This window comes from Pteropus alecto, unplaced genomic scaffold (genome assembly GCF_000325575.1).
Source record: "Pteropus alecto unplaced genomic scaffold, ASM32557v1 scaffold3, whole genome shotgun sequence".
Classification (NCBI taxonomy): Eukaryota; Metazoa; Chordata; class Mammalia; order Chiroptera; family Pteropodidae; genus Pteropus; species Pteropus alecto.
Window position 1 is genome coordinate 63,877,937 of NW_006442484.1, and position 18,559 is coordinate 63,896,495.

An 18,559-nucleotide genomic window follows, 5' to 3' on the forward strand; every position below is an offset into this window, starting at 1 on the left:
CGTTTGTTTTTTTGTTGTTATTGAGTTGTATGAGTTCTTTGTATATTTTGGATGTTAGGCCCTTATCGGAGGCGTTGCTTGCAAACATAATTTCCCGTTCAGATGGTTGTCTCTTTACCTTATTGATGGTTTCTTCTGCTCTTTAATTTGATGTAGTCCCATTCATTTATTTTTGCTTTTACTTCCCTTGCCTTTGAGGTCAAATTCATAAAATCCTCTTTAAGTCCAAGGTCCTTTAGTTTCATTCCTATATTTTCTTCTATGCCTTTTATTGTTTCAGGTCTTATATTCAGGTCCTTAATCCATTTTGAGTTAATTTTGAAGTGTGGTGATAGACAACAGTCTAGTTTCATTCTTCTGCAGGTGGCTTTCTAGTTTTCCCAAAACCATTTATTGAAGAGGATTTTCCTTTCTCCACTGTGTGTTTTTGGCTTCTTTGTTGAAAATTATTTGCCCATATAAATATGGGTTTACTTCTGGACTCTCGATTCTGTTCCACTGGTCCGTGAGTCTGTTTTGCTGCTAATACCACGCCGTTTTGATTACTGTCGCTTTGTAGTGTAATTTGAAGTCGGGCAGAGTGATGCATCCAGCCTAATTCTTCTTTCTCAAGATGGCTTTGGCAATTCAGGGCCTTTTGTGCTTCCATACAAATCTGATGAGTTTTTGTTCTATTTCTTTAAAAAATGGCAATGGGATTTTGATGGAGATTGCATTAAATCTGTTTAATACTTTAGGTAATACGGTCATTTAACTGTGTTGATTTTTCCAATCCAAGAACACAGATTATCTTTCTATTTCTTAGTATCTTCGATTTCTTTTAATAGGGTCTTGTAGTTTTCATTAGTCTAGCTATGTTTAAATTCTTTTACCCCTTTACCAGCTATATACCATGCCTCATTTCTCTCATTTCAAAAGAGGGATAACAGTAGTACTGTACTTATTTCATACAGTTATTGTGTTCTTGGAACAGTTATCACAAGGTAAGCACTATATAAGTATTTGCTACAAGTATTACATAATTAATCTTCACGATATTATGTACTATAAAATAGCTTCTATTATTTCCATCTAATAGATAAGAAAATTGAAGTGTAGAGTTGAACGACCCACATAAGGTAATACAGTTTAAGTGGAAGAACTCAGATTTGAATTTAACACCTACTCTAAAATCTATGGTTGAAAAATGTAACCCCAGAAAGAAAGAAAAACAAAAAAGAGAAAATTAAAAAAAAAAATTTTTTAAATAAAAAGAATAAAAGAAAAATGTAACCTGGCCCCTTTCTCATAGCTCATACTACTCCCCACCAGAGCCTTTTATGTCCTGGCCATACTCTCCTTTTAGTTTCTCTAAACCTTCACCTCAGAGATTCTGTGCAGGCTGCTCCAGCCTCAAATGCTATTCTACTCCTGCTATTTAAACAGCTGGCTCTTTCTAATCTTGTTAGTCTCAGCAGAACTTTCCTGGCCACTTTAGCAGCCCTTTTTCCCTTCTCCAGTTTTTCCATTCCAACAAATATGATTTGTTTTCTTCCCAGAGCTTTAGATTTTGTACCCTGTGTATTAGATCCTATTATTTATTGTCTATCTTCCTCTATCTGATTGTAAGTTCCATGAGAACAGGGTCCATTTCTGTTGAGTTCATATTTGAGTGCTCACATACACTTAATGCTAACAAGCATACTATGGTATCTGGACATATAGCAGGAACTTAATACATAGTTGTTGAATCAGTGAACTACATTGCTTACATAACCTTGGACAAATCACTTAAACCCTTTGGGCTTCGGTTTTCTAGAAGTTACTTTCTAAATCTAAAATCCTGCAAATATATTTTAGTACCTTTGTTTGAAAAATAGAATAGTACTAGATATAGGGAAATTTTGTAAATATATATTTACTAACTAGACTCAGTACCTTTTAGTATCTAGAGGTAGCTATGCATATGGATATAGATATACTACAAGTTTTCTTTTTATTTAACCAGACAATATAGAATTATGTAGATCATTTCTTCTACTGTACAGTAAACCCATTCCATCAGCTGATATATAAAAACTATATTTAAGAGCAAAACTTAAGCCAATATTCCAGCATGCAGTTCAATTCAGGACTGTACTACCGTACTTTCAGAGTATATAACAAAGTAAAGAGGATTATCACAGAAAATAATTATCTTTTTGGTGACCATGGTAATGGCAACCTTTATTAGCAAGCCCTAATACAAAAGAATGGACAAAATAATAAACTGCTGAAACATGATCTGAAAGAGGTCAATTGCTACTTGCCAGGAAGCAAACTCACAGTACTTATGCAAGTACAGTAAGATCCCCATTACCTACATGGGGAGAAACTGTATCTTAGCTGACAATCAGCATATATCATTTCAGGAACTGTCAATTTACAGAGAATTGGACTATAAGAGACAGTACAGCCAAATAGTTAAAGAGTATGTATGGACTCTGGCTTTGGACTGCCTGAATTCGAATTCCAGCTCCATGACCTACAAGCTATGTGTTCTTGGGAAAGTTACATAACTTGTGGCCTCAAATTCCTCTTTCATAAAATAGGAATACTACGTTAAAGGATTTTTTTTTAGATTAAATAAGTTAACACATCTGTGAGCAAAACTAACTTTAATACCTGCACTTAAAGGCTTCTGGTGGGCCAAAATGATTGAATAAACAAAGCTATACGAGCATGAGGACAACATATGAGGCAGTAAAAAATGATTCTGCAACTGCACATTTTCAAATGAGGTCAACAACTATTTAGGTATTTCAAGGTATAAGTCTGAAACTTAAACACTTAAAATGTTCTGTTATTGTAAACACTAAGTTCTCTAAGGAAAAACCTAGTGCTACACTGTCCAATATAGTGGCCAGTAGCTACAAGTAGTTATTTAAATTTAAATTAAAAGAATATTTAATGATTTAATTCCTTAGTTGCACTAGCTACATTTCAACTGCTCAGTAGCTAAATGTGGTTTGTGTCTCCCATACCAGACAGCACAGATATAGAACACTGACATCATCGCAGAAATTCTACTGGATAGCACTGATCTAGATGTAGCTAAATAATGTAGTTATGCTGAATAAATTCGATAAATCAATAACTGTAAAGTTTAGGCAATAAAAAGGTTAAAAGACACAACTATTAAAAAGGAAACACTTTCAAAAGTAAAATTCAAAGGCAATAAGATGTGATTATGTGATTATTTAAAGTCTCCTAGTAAACTGCTTAATAAATAGAAGCTACTCACCAAAGAGTACCAAAAAACTACCATGTCTAACTATATGAGAAATTCATTCTTTATCCCTTAGTAAGTTAAATTCTTTAATTTACCTCTGTTCTAAGATCAGTTTTCTAAAGGAGGAGGTGGCACAGGAATGCAGCAGAGTTCAAGTGTGGAATTCATTTGTTAAGACAAATAATTTGCAGCTCTATAAAAAATAAAAATGAAAAACTGTGAAATATTGAAAAATAATATTCTCAAGAATGTAATACAAAGAACAATTTTTAAGACATAATATAGTTTATCTAATTTAAAAAATAATTAGTGATTAAAAAATTTCTATAATGACTTGTATATATTTGTGAACCGTTATCAAACCTAATATCTTACAGATAATGGCTAATGTGAAACTAAAACTCAGTTAAAAAACATTAGATGTGGATAAAGAAAGTCTGCGTTTTACTTTCAAATTAGGCATTAATTATCTGTAAAACATTGAGTAGGTTACTTAAATTTTCTGGAGCCTCGCTTGAATAATCTACAAAATTAAGATTTCTAGCTAAAAATTCTACGAATCCAACTTTTGAAACAAACATATCACACACATGAAAGCAATCATTAAAATTTTAATATGCAATATAAAACCAAACTTAAATAATAAGTATCAATGACTATAAAATCATTTTGAATCAGTTTCACGAAAAGAACTGAAAATTTTATCATTTTTAAAAAGGACACAGAAAATGCTATTACTTGAATTTCTGACACAAAAATATATTGAGTTTTTTGGTTAGAGAAAATTATTTTCAAATTGCTAAAAGTACAGTTTTATTACAAATTAATAACTATTTTGCTGACCACATTATGCTCTACCTGATTTAAAACTATATCACAACTATAAATCTAAAACACCAAATGAAAATTAACATTTTAAAATGTTCATTAACAAAATGTCATTTTTAAATACAAAGAATACAGCTATAAAATTATCATAGAATTATTACATTATTATAAAGTCTCCAATATTTGCAAAACTGAAGATATATCAGGACCTCCTACTCCAACCATAGCAGCTGACTTTAATCTCATATACTGGGCTATTACAAGATTTTTATTTCATGAGAAATTCTGTAGTGGGGGAAAAAACTTGAAAAGAACTAACAGAATACCTCTGAGAAGATATACAAGAAACCAGCAACACTTTGGGAAAGGGCACTGACTATTTTTTTGTACCTTGGGAATTTTGAACCATCAAGACAACTGGCAGATTTTAAAGTAGTATAGGAAAGGAGACTTGAGAGCTATGCTGGGAACCTCTATAGAGATGGGTCTCCAACAATCTTTCAGAGCAAAAGATACAGATACTCACTAGGCCCTGAATTTAAGAAAACAAAACAAAATAAAAACCAAACAGGGCAAATGATAGGGAAACTGAGTTTTATTAAACTTTAACACATCTTTAAATAGCTCAATTCTGGTTAGTTGGAGGTAACTAGCCCATCACCCATTTGAAGAAAAGAAAGAAATAGGAACCCTGTAGGGAAGGTAACACTACCTGGAGCCTTTGTCGTTCTTTCATACACAAAGTCTGGCACACAATCAAGAATTACTTTAAAAAAAAAAATTACTAAATAGGCAAAGTGACAAAATATGACCAATAAGAAAAAACAAGGCAAAAACAGCATACACATTCCTCTGACGTGCACATAGGCCATTTTCCAGGATAGACCATCTGTTGGCTACAAATTAAGTCTTACAGATTTTAGAAGATAAATATTATACATAGTATCTTCCATGACCACAATGGAATAAAGTTAGAAATCAAGAGAAGGAAAACTGAAAAATTCACAAAACTGTGGAATTTAACTCCTCACTTTTAAATAGCCAATGGGTCAAAGAAGAAATCACAAGAGAAATTAGAAAATACTTAGAGCCACATGAGAATAAAAACAAATATACCTAAGCTTATGGGATGCAGTGAAAGTTGTGAAAAGGGGGAAAATTTATAGCTATAAATGCTTACATTAAAAAATAAGAAAGCTCTCAAACCAACAACCTAACTTTACAACTTAAAGAACTAGAATAAGAAGAATAAACTAAATCAAAGCTAGCAGAAGGAAGGAAATGAAAATAATAAATGATTAGAGCAGAGATAAATGAAATAGAGAATAGAAAACAATAGAAGAAAACAAAACTCAAAACTGGTTCTTTGAAAAGGTCAACAAAATTGACAAAACCTTAGTTAGATGGACTTGAGAGGGAGAGAGAACACAAATTACTAAAATCAGAAATGAAAGGGTGGATATTACTACTGATACTACAAAAATAAAAAGGGTTATAGAGTATTATGAACAAATGTACACCAACAAATTGGGTAATGAAATTCCTAGAAATACAAAACGTTCCAAGACTAAATCAGGAAGAAATAGAAATTCTGAATAGACCTGTAACTAGCAATATGATTGAATCAGTAATCAAAATCCTTTGACCAAAAAAAAAAAAAAGCCCTGGACCTAATTGCTTCACTGGTGAATTCCACCAAACATTAAAACAAACAAACAAATAAACAAAAAAAACAATACAAATCCTTCTCAACCTTTTCCAAAAAGCTGAGGAGGAAAGAACACTTTAACTCATTCTATGAGACCATATTACCCTGACACCAAAGACAAAGACACTACAAAAACAATACATGAGACCATATTACCCTGACACCAAAGACAAAGACACTACAAAAACAATACATGAGACCATATTACCCTGACACCAAAGACAAAGACACTACAAAACCAGTGGATACTGTAGACCAATATCCCTTATGAACAATGACGCAAAAATCCTCAACAAAATACTAGTAAACAGAATTAGCAGCATATTAAAAGGATTATATACCATGACAAAGTGGGATTTTTTTATGAATGCAAGGACAGTTCAACAACAAAAGTAATATATCACATTACTAGAATAAGAGAAAGGAATAAAACACATGAATATCCCAATGCAAGAAAAGCATCTGACAAAATTCAACACCCTTTTATGGAAAAAAACAAAACAAAACAAAACAGTAAAAAACAAAACAACAACAAAAAACAGGAATAGAAGTAAACTACCTCGACATGATAAAAGCCATCTATGAAAAACCCAGAGAATATCAAACACAATGGCGAAAGACTGGAAAGGAAAACAAAATCATCTGTTTGCACGTTATATGATCTTATATGTAGAAAACCCTACAGATTACACACACTCACACAAATAAAACCTGTCAGAACTAATGAATTCAAAAGTAGCAGGATCAAAGTCAACACACAAAAATCAGTCGCATTTCTATATACTAAGAATAATCAAACCTGAAAAGGAAAGTACAAAAATAATTCCATTTACAAGAGTATCAAAAAGAATACTTAGAAACTAACCATGAAAGTGAAAACTACACTACAATGAAAACTACAAAACATTGATGAAAGAAACTAAAGGAGACCTAAATAAATGGAAACTCATTCAATGTTCCCAGATTAGAAGATTTAATAATGTTAAGATGTCAATACTCCCCAAAGCAACCTACAGGTTCAATGCAATCCCTATCAAAACCCCAATGACGTTTTTACAGAGATAGAAAAATCCATACCAAAATTTATATAGAAGTTTAAGGGACCCTGAGTAGCCAAAACAATCTTGAAAAAGAAGAACAAAACTGGAGGACTCATACTTCCTGGTTTCAAAACTTACCTCAAAGCTACAATAATCAAAACAGCGTGGTACTGGCATAAGCATTGACAGATATATCAATGGAATAATTAGAGAAAAAAATGGAACATTTAGCTAATGTAAAAGCAAGCAAGAAAGAAAAAAAAAAGATGGGCCAAATAGCAAACAATAGTAAACTTCTATGTATAAACATAACTATATTAGTAATTGTATTACAATACATGGACAAAAAATTCCAAATAAAAGACTGAGTTTGTCAGCTGGATTAAACAAGCATACTTTTTAAAAGAGACACACTTTAAATATTACTACACAGAAAAACTGAAACTAGAGGATGGAAAAAATATACCATAAACACTAGTATACACAAAAATAAAATTGATATACTCTTCTAACATCAGAGGAAGTAGAATTAAGGCAAGAAACATCATTGTGAATAAAGGAACCAGTCAAACAGGAAGATTCACAATCATAAACTTGTATATATCCCAAAGTAATCTCAAAATACATAAAACAAAAATTTTCAGAATTAAAAGGAGGAACAGACAAACTCTTAATCAGAGACTTTAATGCACCTCTCTCTGTCGTTGAAAGAAAAAAGCAATAACCAGTAAGATCTGAACAATGCAATTAACAAACGACTTAAAAAGACCTATACAGAATATTCCAACAAGCAACAACAAAAGAAAAATCACAGGGGCAGCTCCATAGTGTAGTGGTTAGCACGTCTGTTTTACATGCAGAAGGTCCTGGGTTTGCGCCCCAGGTGGAGCCACAGACCATACTCCCCAAGTATGCACCACGAGCGTGTGGGAGGAGATGCCCCACCTTCAGAGATCCAGTTAAGAGGAGACGGCAGGTCAGGGGTGGAAGTGGCAGGGCGGGGGGAGGATTAAAGAGGGGGAAAAAAATCACATTCTTTTCAAGGGTACATGAAACATTTTATCAAAATTGACCACATACTGGGACTCCAGGAAAGCCTCAACATAGTTCAAAAATGATGACGCCATTCAGAGTATGTTCTCTAACCATAACATAAGTAGCTAGAGATCATTAATAAAAATGACAATAATTAATAAATAAAAATCTAGAAAAACATCAACTACTGGAAATTTAAAATTATACTTCTAAATGATCTAAAGGTCAAAGAAGAAATCAAAGCTGAAATTAGTAAATATTTTGAACTCAATACTAAGGAAAATATAACATTAAAACTTGTAAGAAGCAGCTACAGCCTTAATTGCATATGCAGGAAATCCCCACTTTGTATGTATAAAGCAAAAGCATAGTTGCTATATGCATGAGTTTCAGCTAAACTCTCTGTATTTGCAGAAAAGCTGAAAAAAAAAATCAGTGGTTCAAGCTTCTAAAGAAGCTAGAAAAGACAGCAAATGAATGAAACAGAAAACAAGCAAAATCAACAAAGCAAAGTTGGTTCAAACTTGTACAAAGTCTCCTAGAGAAGTGAAAATAGAAGACTTCCCCTGATAAGCAAAATTGCCCTGGTGAGATTTAGTAGCTTTGCTTTGTACATAGAAACAGACACAGAAAGGCAGCCAAAATGGGAAGACAAAAAAGCAGAAACCATATGAGAGAACAGAACAGAGATCCAGGAATAATGGAGTCAAGCAATCTAACAGATGCAGAGTTCAAAACACTGGTTATAAAGATGCTCAATTAACTTAGGGGAAGTATACCTGAATTCAGTGAGAACTTTAACAAACAGAAGAAACATAAAAATGGAAATGGAAATTATAAAAGAGAACCAGTCATAAATGATGAACACATTATCTGAGATGAAGAGTATATTAGAGGGAATCAACAGAGTGGATAAAGGATAGGATCAAACTGATATAAAAGATGGGGAAGCCAAGGACACTTAATCAGAACGGCAAGAAAAAAGAAGCCAAGACTATAATAATAATTTAAGGAGCCTATGGGACACAATTAAATGTAAAAATATCTGTATCATAGCAGTACCTGAAGGAAAACAAGAAATTGAAAAGCTTTTTGAAGAAATAATGATGGAAAACTTCCCTAACCTAGTGAAAGAAATAGACATACAACCCCAGGAAGCTCAGAGAGTCCCATAAAAGATGAATCCAAAGAGGCCCACACCAAGACACATCATAATTAAAATGTCAAAGGTTAAATACAAAGAGAGAATCTTAAAAGCAGCAAGAGAAAGCAGTTAGTTACCTACAAGGGAGCACCCATAAGACTGGCAGCTGATTTCTCAAAAGAAACTGTGCAAGAGACAAGGGCTTGGCACAAAATATTCAACGTGATGAAAACCCAGGATCTACAATGAAGTATACTTTATCCAGCAAAGCTATCACTTAGAGTCAAAGGATAGATAAAGAGCTTCCCAGACAAAAATAAGCTAAAGGAATTTATCAACACCAAACCTGTATTACAGGAAATGTTAGAGACTTCTTTAAAAAGAAAAAACATGTATCAGAAACGTGAATAAAGAATGGTAATAACTATATTCCTATCAACAAGTACCTCAAATGGAAAAGAATTAAGTGCTCCAACCAAAAGACAGAGTGACTGAATCAGTAAGAAAACAAGACCCTCCATTATGCTGCCTACAAGAGACTCACTTCAGATTAAAAGACACACACAGACTAAAAGGAAGGGGATGGAAAAAAGATATTATCTTGATGGACCTGGAGGGTATTGCGCTGAACAAAATAAGTTGGATAGAGAAAGATAAATATCACATGATTTCATATACATGAGGAATCCAGAACAAAATCAACAACAAAACAAAAATGGAAATAAACTCATAGATAGAGAATATTTTGAGGGCTACTAGATGGGAGGGGGAATGGGGGGATGACACAAAAGTGCAAAGGGATTAAGAAGTACAAATGGATAGTTACAAAACAGAAATGGAGATATAAACTTTAGGGGAAGAGGGGTACTAGATTTAGTGGGGCGATTGCTTTGTGAATTATATGGATCTCTGATCACTATGCTGTACAACTGAAACTAATGTATTATTGTATGCCAACTATAACTGAAAAAAAAAACCTCACTGACTAGTACAATGTAAATATGAGCAACTGATTGTCTATATTTCAATAAAGCCAGAAAAAAATTAAAAAAAAAAAAAAAAAAGAACTGGGTGTTCTGACTCACCAAGCCATAGAAGTTGAATGAGCCAGTAACTTTCCATCACTAGGTGGAAGTGATATTGTATGTAAGGTATTAGCTTTTCCTCTCCTTCAGAGCACACAAGAGAACTATACTTCTCTACATATTTAAGTCAGATGTGATCTCATGACTTGCTTTGACCAATGAGCAGAAATGATTTCTATAGAAACATTTAACTGCCAGTATGCACTTGCCTGCCTGTTCTACCCTTGCCACCATGATAAAAGAAGCAGAGATAAATAGAGAGATGCAATGCTGACCCATCGTGTGGAAATCTGCTGCTCAGGAGTCACCCAGACTTGTAGCAGATTTTACATGCGAATAAACGTGTTTTGTTTTTTTTTTAAAGTCATCATTTGACGATTGATTATTACCACTACACAAGCAGCTAATCCTGACTATAATGGTTATACCTATGATGAGGTCAGAGCAGGCCCTAAAAGTACAAATAAGCCTTAAAAACAAATAGTACAGACACCCATCACATGCTTGTCTACTAAATGTCAATTCTCCCTTAACCTATGGCCTTGTAGAATTCCCTATGATCAAAGAAAAAAGCAATAAAAATTCTAGCCCGGTTTAAACATCATCCATATGATATGCTGGCATTACCCCTACACAGAGGTGGCCCTGCAGGACAGGAGAAAAGGGAAATCCTGCCAAAAGGCAGATCTTCAAGGAGTTGTATCTGGTTGTTCACTACACCTGAAAAGAGATAACCAGAGGTACAAATCTATAGTGTAGCTAGACAGACTCTGTCACCCGTACTTGTTTAATATGCTCCTGAACAACCTGTCAGCATGAATATGAAATTATATCTTGGCTCAACACAGACTTCCCCTCACCAATGTCAATCTACAATTTTATGACATGCCAGGCTATCTCACATCCTCATGTATTTTCTTAACCTACTCTCGCTTCTGGAATGCCTTTCAACTACCCTCTAGCCTAACTACTCTACCTTTCTTTCAAGACTCAGATCAAGTCACCTTCTCTTTAAAGCCTTTCCTTAGCATACAATCCTGTATTCACTCAAAGCCCTTTTTTTTAGCACTTACTCACAAGTTCTTAACCTAAAATTCATAGGCCCCCAGTGATCTCTGAATAAAATTCATAAACTCTGATGGAAAGAAAATTATATCATTCTTTTTACTAATCTCTAAAATTTATCATTTCATTCAATTATAAACGTAGGCAAAAACAAAACAAAACGAAGTATCTATTGGTGACCAATAGATATTTTCATATCAAATTACAGTTGCTACAGACATCAAAATATCATATAAAAAAAAACAGATTAACCTCCTTCAAGTTTTCAGGAAACACTGCTGTAGCACAGCAATCAGATAATACTGATTCTCCTACATATTTTGTGGACTATTCTATTTCATAAAGATTTCAAATCTGTCCTACTTTACTTCTCATTTAATGTCTTTTGTACTTGTGTTCTTTTTCTTATTAAGCAAAACTTTTCACAAATTCTTATAGTGACTGTGTCATTTTTTTTGGACTTTTTCATCTTTACATTAAGAAAATGGAAAATAATCTGATCTCTCTGTGGACTATCATTATAAACTTTTTACACATCTCCCCCAAATTCATAAATTGACATTTAACCCCAGTGTGATGATATTAGGAGGTGGGGCCTTTGGGAGGTGATTAGGCTATAAGGGTGGAGCTCTCCTGAATGGGATTGGTGCCCTTATAAAAAGACACTCTCACCCTTTCTGCCATGTGATCACACAGTGAGAAGACAGTCATCTCTGAACCAGGAAGTGAGCCCTCAACCAACACACAAATTTCTGACACCTTGATATTGGACTTCCTAGCCTCCAGAACTGTGAGAAAAAAAGTCTGTTGTTTAATCCACCTAGTCTATGGTACTTTGTTATGGCAGCCTGAACTGACTGAGACAGAGGTCCTTCCAACAGAATGTGGTAGAAGGGCCATTATATCATATAACTTCCAAAGCCTAAACCTCGAAGAGTCCTTGCAGCCTTGCAGCTTCCACTTTCACCTTTTAGAACACTACCCTGAGAATGCCATGTAAGAATGAGAAGGTTGAGAAGCCTACTAAAGGATTAGAAGCCGCACTGCATTCAGAGGACTGAAGTACTCTAATAACCAATAGACAGCCAGCACTAACTGCACACATGTGGATCTTGGACCTTCCAACTCAGTCAACTCTCCAGATAATTCAACTGCATGAGAGAGATAATGAAACCAACAGAGGAAATGCTCAGCCAACCTACAGAATCTTGAAAAATAATAATTTTTTTTGTCCTAAGTCATTAAGTTTTGGGGTGATGTTTCAGGCAGCAATATCAAACAAATAAACTTTACAATAACAATACTTAATAGTTTCTGGAAGGTAAGAAAAATTACTTGGAAAAAAAAAGAAAAATTACTTGAGATTTTTGCTTTTGTTTTTTCCTCTAATTCGCCTATTACAGTATCCTGGAGGTCATGTTGACGCCATTGCTTCATTTTGTTGATCAAAAAAAGAAACTAATTTATTAAAGTACAATGGGGAGCCATTAAAGATTCTTTGTGAAGTAATATGTGATAGATATTTTAGAAAGAGCACTCTGGTTGCACTGTAGAATGGACTGGAGGGAGGAAAGACTGAGGACAAGATAACTAATAAGACTATCAAAATGGTCCAAGTGAGAAGCCTAGGAAGAGGTTAAGGCCTCAACTACTGCTGCTACTACTACTACTACTATTATGTTTATTATGTATTTATGATGGACCAAATACTGTAATCAGAACCTTACATATATTTACTCATGTAATCCTTATAACAACTCTTTAAAAAACTTTTAGATTGAAATAATTATAGAATGACTCACAGAAAGTTCCCAAAATATGTGCCATAAGGTCCCATGTACCCTTTGCCCAGTTCTCCGTAATGGAACACCTTGCATAACTATAGTAAAATATCAAGACTAAGAAACTGACATTGGTACAGACCACAGAGGTTATTCAGATATCACCAGTTTTACAAGCACTCATTTGTCTATGTATGTGTGTAGAGAGAAGGGTTCTATAAAACTTTATAACATATGTAGATTTGTGTAACTACCACCACAATCAAGACACAGAACTGTTCTATCACCAAGAGGCTCCCCTGTAGTCACTCACTCCCTTCTCCCTGATTCCTAACCCCTGGCAGCCACAAATCTGTTCTTCATTCCATAATTCTGTCATTTAGAGAATGTTATATAAATGAAATCATACAGTATGTAATCTTTTGAAAGTGGCTTTTTTCATTTGAAACCCATCCAAGTTGCTGCAAGTTTATCAACAGCTCATTCTTTTTTACTGCTGCATAGTAGTCAGTGGTGTAAATAAATGTACCACAGTTTGTTTAATCATTCACCTGCTGAAGAACACTTGGGTTGTTTCCAGTTTGGAGCTATTAGGAATAAAGCTATTAAATGCATTCATGTCTAGGTTTTTATGTGAATATAAGTTTCAATTCCTCTGGAATAAAGTCCCAATAGTACAATTGCTGGGTTGTACAACTGTTTTTAAAGATAAAGAAACTGAGGCTATAAATGGTGGAGCTGTGATTCTAATCTAGATAGTCTGCCTCTAGGTCCTACCTAACTCTTCATACTATTTCTAGTGGTTGTAAAACTGAGAGGAATAAATGGAATTAAAGAAACAGTAAGAAGGTAGAGTCTACAGAACCCAGAGTCAACAGATGAGGGATATATGAATAAAAGAGTCAAATGATAACACTAGGTTCCAGCTTCAGCACATTGGATGATAAAATATGAATTCACTTTTAGATGTATTTGAAGGACCTGCAGGTCATCCTCACCTAGCAGGCAATTAGATTTATAGCATGGGAACTAGAGATCAAGTAAAAGCTCTGGATTAGAGACATAGATTTGAAATCATCAAAGTTAGATGCTAACTGAGTAAATAAGATCAGATGGACAGGGTACAGAATGAGAAGAGATTTGACAACAGAACCCAGAAGAACAGAAACATTTTTTCCCCACAAACAATAAATAGTAGGTACTGTGATAGACTGCCAATTCATATTAACTTTAGATTTGATAAGAACTTCATATCTACTATATGAGTTTTACAATTAGAAAGCAGAAAGTAGAAAGTAGAAAAGACAGTGGCATACTCTTCCCTCCCCACTCCCTTTTTTATCTAAAAGAACTACAAAAAGAATACACGCTGATTAAAAAACCTCAATACTACTTTGTATGATACTGTAATGGCAGATACACGTCATTATACATTTGTTCAAACCCATACAACGTACAATACCAAGACTGAATCCTAATATAAATTATGGACTTTTGGTGGTAATGATGTGTCAATGCAGGTTCATCAATTATAACAAATGTACCACTCGAGATAATGATAATAGGGGAAGCTATGCATGAGTCAGGGGGAGAGGATATATGGGAAATCTCTGTACCGTCCACTCAATTTTGCTGTAAACCTAAAATTGCTCTGAAAAATAAAGTCCAGTAAAAAAAAAATTTTTTTTAAGCCATAGAAAAGAATATGTAAAAGTATTAAGTTTTATTCCCAGGTCGGCATCCAACTCCCTCCACCAATTTTTCAAAAAATATATGGGGGAAGAAATTTAAGGAAGTAAACTGTCAAATCTTAGTAGCTAACAAGATTATATTAAGAATCAAGTACTACTGAGAGTCAATGATTACATCAATTATACCTTAATTTTTTTTTAAAAAAAGTCAAGGGTCCATAATGACAAAAGTGATAAATTTGATTCTAACATTTTTTTGTAGTTCAGTGTTTTACAATACAACAGAATAACTATTTTGAAACTCATGCTTTGCCATTCAATAAATTGATGCCACTTAGTATATTTTATGACTACTTTTTTTGCAGTTATATTTCAACCCTAGAAAGAACTATAATTATATATATAAAGTTTTATCTCTTAATATATTACATAATTGACTTTTTACTCCTTTTTCCAAGATTAAAGTCTACTCATTTACTCTTTCTTGTACTTGTCTCCATGGCAGAGAGATACTCAAACAAAAGTCTAGAATTCGTAAAGATGAACAATGAATTTCTAAGTAAAATCAATGACAAAGACTTTTGTCAAAGTCCATATTCATGATTCCAAGTTTTACTACATATTATTGAGTGAATGTTTGAACAAAAAGTAAGCAGCTAAATGTCAAGTAAAAACTAATCCAAACCAAAACATACAGCACAATTTTTATTTCTAGCAACTTCAGCTCCTGGCAGAAAATCTATGCCAGCTAAGACATTAAATGGTGAAAACTTACTGAGTTATAAAAATATTGGCAGATTTGGCAGCCCTTTCTCTCAAGCTAAAACTATTGTTACTGGTTCATACCACAAGTATGAAAGCCTTGCATTAGATCAATGATTCTAAAGTGGAAGCCAGTGGTGAATCATTTCACCAGGGGATTTTTTTTCTTCAAAATATGTATATCTTCCTCCCTTCACACACATTCCCCCTAAAACTAAGATTCTGAAGAGAACTAGACATAATATAATGCATAAATTTGTGTTCCTTGTTTTTAAAACTTAGATTATTCTGAATATATATATATATTCTGAATATACACACACACACACTTTCATGGAGAATTTCTGAATTAGGTCCATCCAACTATTTTTTAACATTGTATCAACAGGAGGCAAAAGGAGCAGAACTACAAAGTGACAAGAGCTCAGCAGAAGGCTCTGCAGGTAACGGGCTGTACTCAACACCAGCCATAAGCCGCCTTCAGAGCTTTCTGTGCCACCTCCCTCCAGAATCCATTACATCATATTTTAGACAATGACAAATGTTCAGTTCATCATTCTAAGAAAAGCTAGTCTACTAGCCAGACAAAATGTAAAAAGAAGCTATTTTGGGCATCAAAAAAACTAAGAAGCCACAGACAATGAAAGACAAAAATTCCACTGTTCCTGCATTAAAAGAATAATAATAAAGTACTATTTTGTGCACTTGATAACTTGTTTGGAGACTTTCTGTCCATATCATATCATTTTAGTTTTTCATTAGGTAGCACTGATTTTTCTATTATAAAGCTCAGTCAGGCTGAAAATCCTATTCAAGTCTATAGCCATGCTACCCTGAACGTGCCCAGTCTCGTCTGATCTTGGAAGCTAAGCAGGGTCGGGCCTGGTTAGTAGTTGGATGGGAGACCACCTAGGAATACCAGGTGCTGTAGGTACCTGGTATTTAAAAAAAAAAATTAAGAGCTGAAAATCTTACTCACTCTAGAACTTAATAAACTAATATAAGTCAAAACTGTATTAAAAAAACTGAATCTATTGCATACGAAGATGGCTTATGAGTTGGACTTAAAAACAAGCTTTCGAGGTTCATTTTAGAGAAAACAATTATACTTCTTTACAGCCATTGTTTCAAATTCCTTATAAACAGCTCTAATACAGAAATGTGTAAGAAAAGTGGACTTCGAATGATGTATAAAAAATCAGCCAATTCTTATTACATTCTAATTTGGACTTAAGTTTCTTAAATCACTTGGTAATTTCCTATTCACTTGTTCAACTTTATTGCATTCTACAATGACACCTACTGGCCATTCAAAATCAGCCATTAGTTCTCTAAGACAACTCTAGTAGGCTGATTACATAATCAGCACACACACACACACACACACACACACACACACACACACACACACACACACACACCACCCTACATAAAAGCAGAGATTTGTTCATAGATACTCGCACTACAGAATTGCAATGAAAATAGAAGCAGAAGTTTTCTTTGTGACTGAGATAGTACTATTCATGCAAAAAGGTAAAAATACAAAGAACGAAACACCATGTATCAAAATTTTTATCTCAAGCACTGATAAATACCTCAGTACTCAAAATATTTCAGAACTCTAATGATCCACCTCTCCTTATCTAATAAAATTTAGAGAAATAAACTGAATTTTTGATTTAGGTTCTGGGATATACTAATATAAATTATCATTAATAGAAAAAGGAAAATTATAGTACACTTGCAAGGACTTCATTAGTCCCTGTCGTCTAAGCTAAAGGCAACATTTCAATCAGCTTACATTTTAGCAATTTATAATGCTTTTAAAACTGTTTTCCAGTGAAAAGCCAAGTTTTTAATGTAGCTTTTCCTTCATAACACTTAATGAAATTCCTGTATCAATTGTACATGTCATTGTACAATGAATTATAAAAACTCAGGAAAAAAACATAATTTACAGTAATCTATGCCTGTAAATACATTTTACCTCAGTCAGAAAGGTTCAAAGAGCATACTTTTTAAACTTAAAAAATAATCCATAACTAGTATCTCATACTTAGAGAGCAAATTACTAAAAAGATTATTTTTGCACCCTCCCCCCAATTCAGACCACCACCTTATTTTCAGTCTCTAACATCCACAATATCTAAGGGGGAAGGGAGAATCTAACAACTAAATTTCTAGTCATTTTCCATTTTGCACTTACCTCTTATTATAGATTTTAAGACTCTCCACTTTCCTGAAGATAAAAAAAAGAAGAAGAAATATTTGTAATCAGCCGTGACTCTCAAAACAAATACATTCATGAACTACAAAACGTGAACCTGGCCACGCTCATCTCTAACGAATCTCTCAATCCAAGTCCATATTTGGGGTAAGATCTTCGTGACTACTCTATCCTTCATGCTTCTTCGCTTATAGAGCCTGACGGGGCAGAAAATACTCAAACCAAAAACAAAAACTATTCTGATACATCGATAGGCTGCCAGACCTCCTTTTCCAAGGGGAACAATCTAGTTGTTCGGGTAAATAACAGCCAAGGGTTACATAATGAATAGCTATAAAGAGTTTCAAGTATCTGACCGCCAGTAAATACCTTTCTTCTCTGCTCCCCCTTCTTACCCTGAGAAATGGCCCTAAGAAGCAATCCCTAGGATTTCTTTCAGGTGCCTGCAATGCCGCGTCCTTTTCTCTCTCCGAGCTTCGTGCAAAGAATTCTCCAGCCATCACGACACTGTCTTTTTCCCGCTTCTCTCCTCTCTATGCCCGCGCCGCCGCAGCCCCCCACGCCCTAGGCCCCCACGTTGCCGCACAGGGATCAGCCTCCACCCGCCTCAGCTGCCTTTCCTCACGACCCTCCCAAGCTGCTACCTGATCTGCGAGAGACTCCGGAACTACCAACACTCCGGTTGCCACCTTCCCAAACCGCCCTCGTCAGATTCCCTCTATAGTTCCTGCAGCCAGACAAGAAGAAAATCTCGTCTGATCTAGCACTCTGCGTCCCCCAACGACAGCGCCGCCGCCTACCTGTCACCCCGCTGCCTCCGGCTTCTAGCCGCTACTGCCTCCCGCAGCAGCCTGCCAACTGCAGCGCAACAACCACATCTCCCATTGGGTGAGCCCACACTCTAACAACAGCCTCACTTATTGGCTGCAGGATGTCCGCGGCC

At 34.7% G+C, this 18,559-nt stretch overlaps 1 protein-coding gene and 1 pseudogene across 4 annotated transcripts in view; one reads left to right on the forward strand and one right to left on the reverse strand.

The window, feature by feature from the left end:
• The window catches only part of FAM126B (family with sequence similarity 126 member B), a 64,628-nt gene extending 46,135 nt beyond the window's left edge, over nucleotides 1-18,493 (reverse strand). For 3 of the 4 annotated variants that reach the window (XM_006921343.3, XM_015596645.2, XM_025039282.1), the window contains exons 1-3: nucleotides 18,417-18,493; nucleotides 17,596-17,628; nucleotides 3,346-3,443 (exon numbers count right to left, since the gene is read on the reverse strand). The gene's annotated coding sequence lies outside the window, so the exon portion shown is untranslated. The remainder of the gene's footprint in view (nucleotides 1-3,345; nucleotides 3,444-17,595; nucleotides 17,629-18,416) is intronic. The other variant, XM_025039281.1, reaches the window with a different exon arrangement.
• Nucleotides 16,205-16,323, forward strand: LOC112470450 (annotated as a pseudogene).
• Nucleotides 18,494-18,559: the final 66 nt, after the last annotated feature.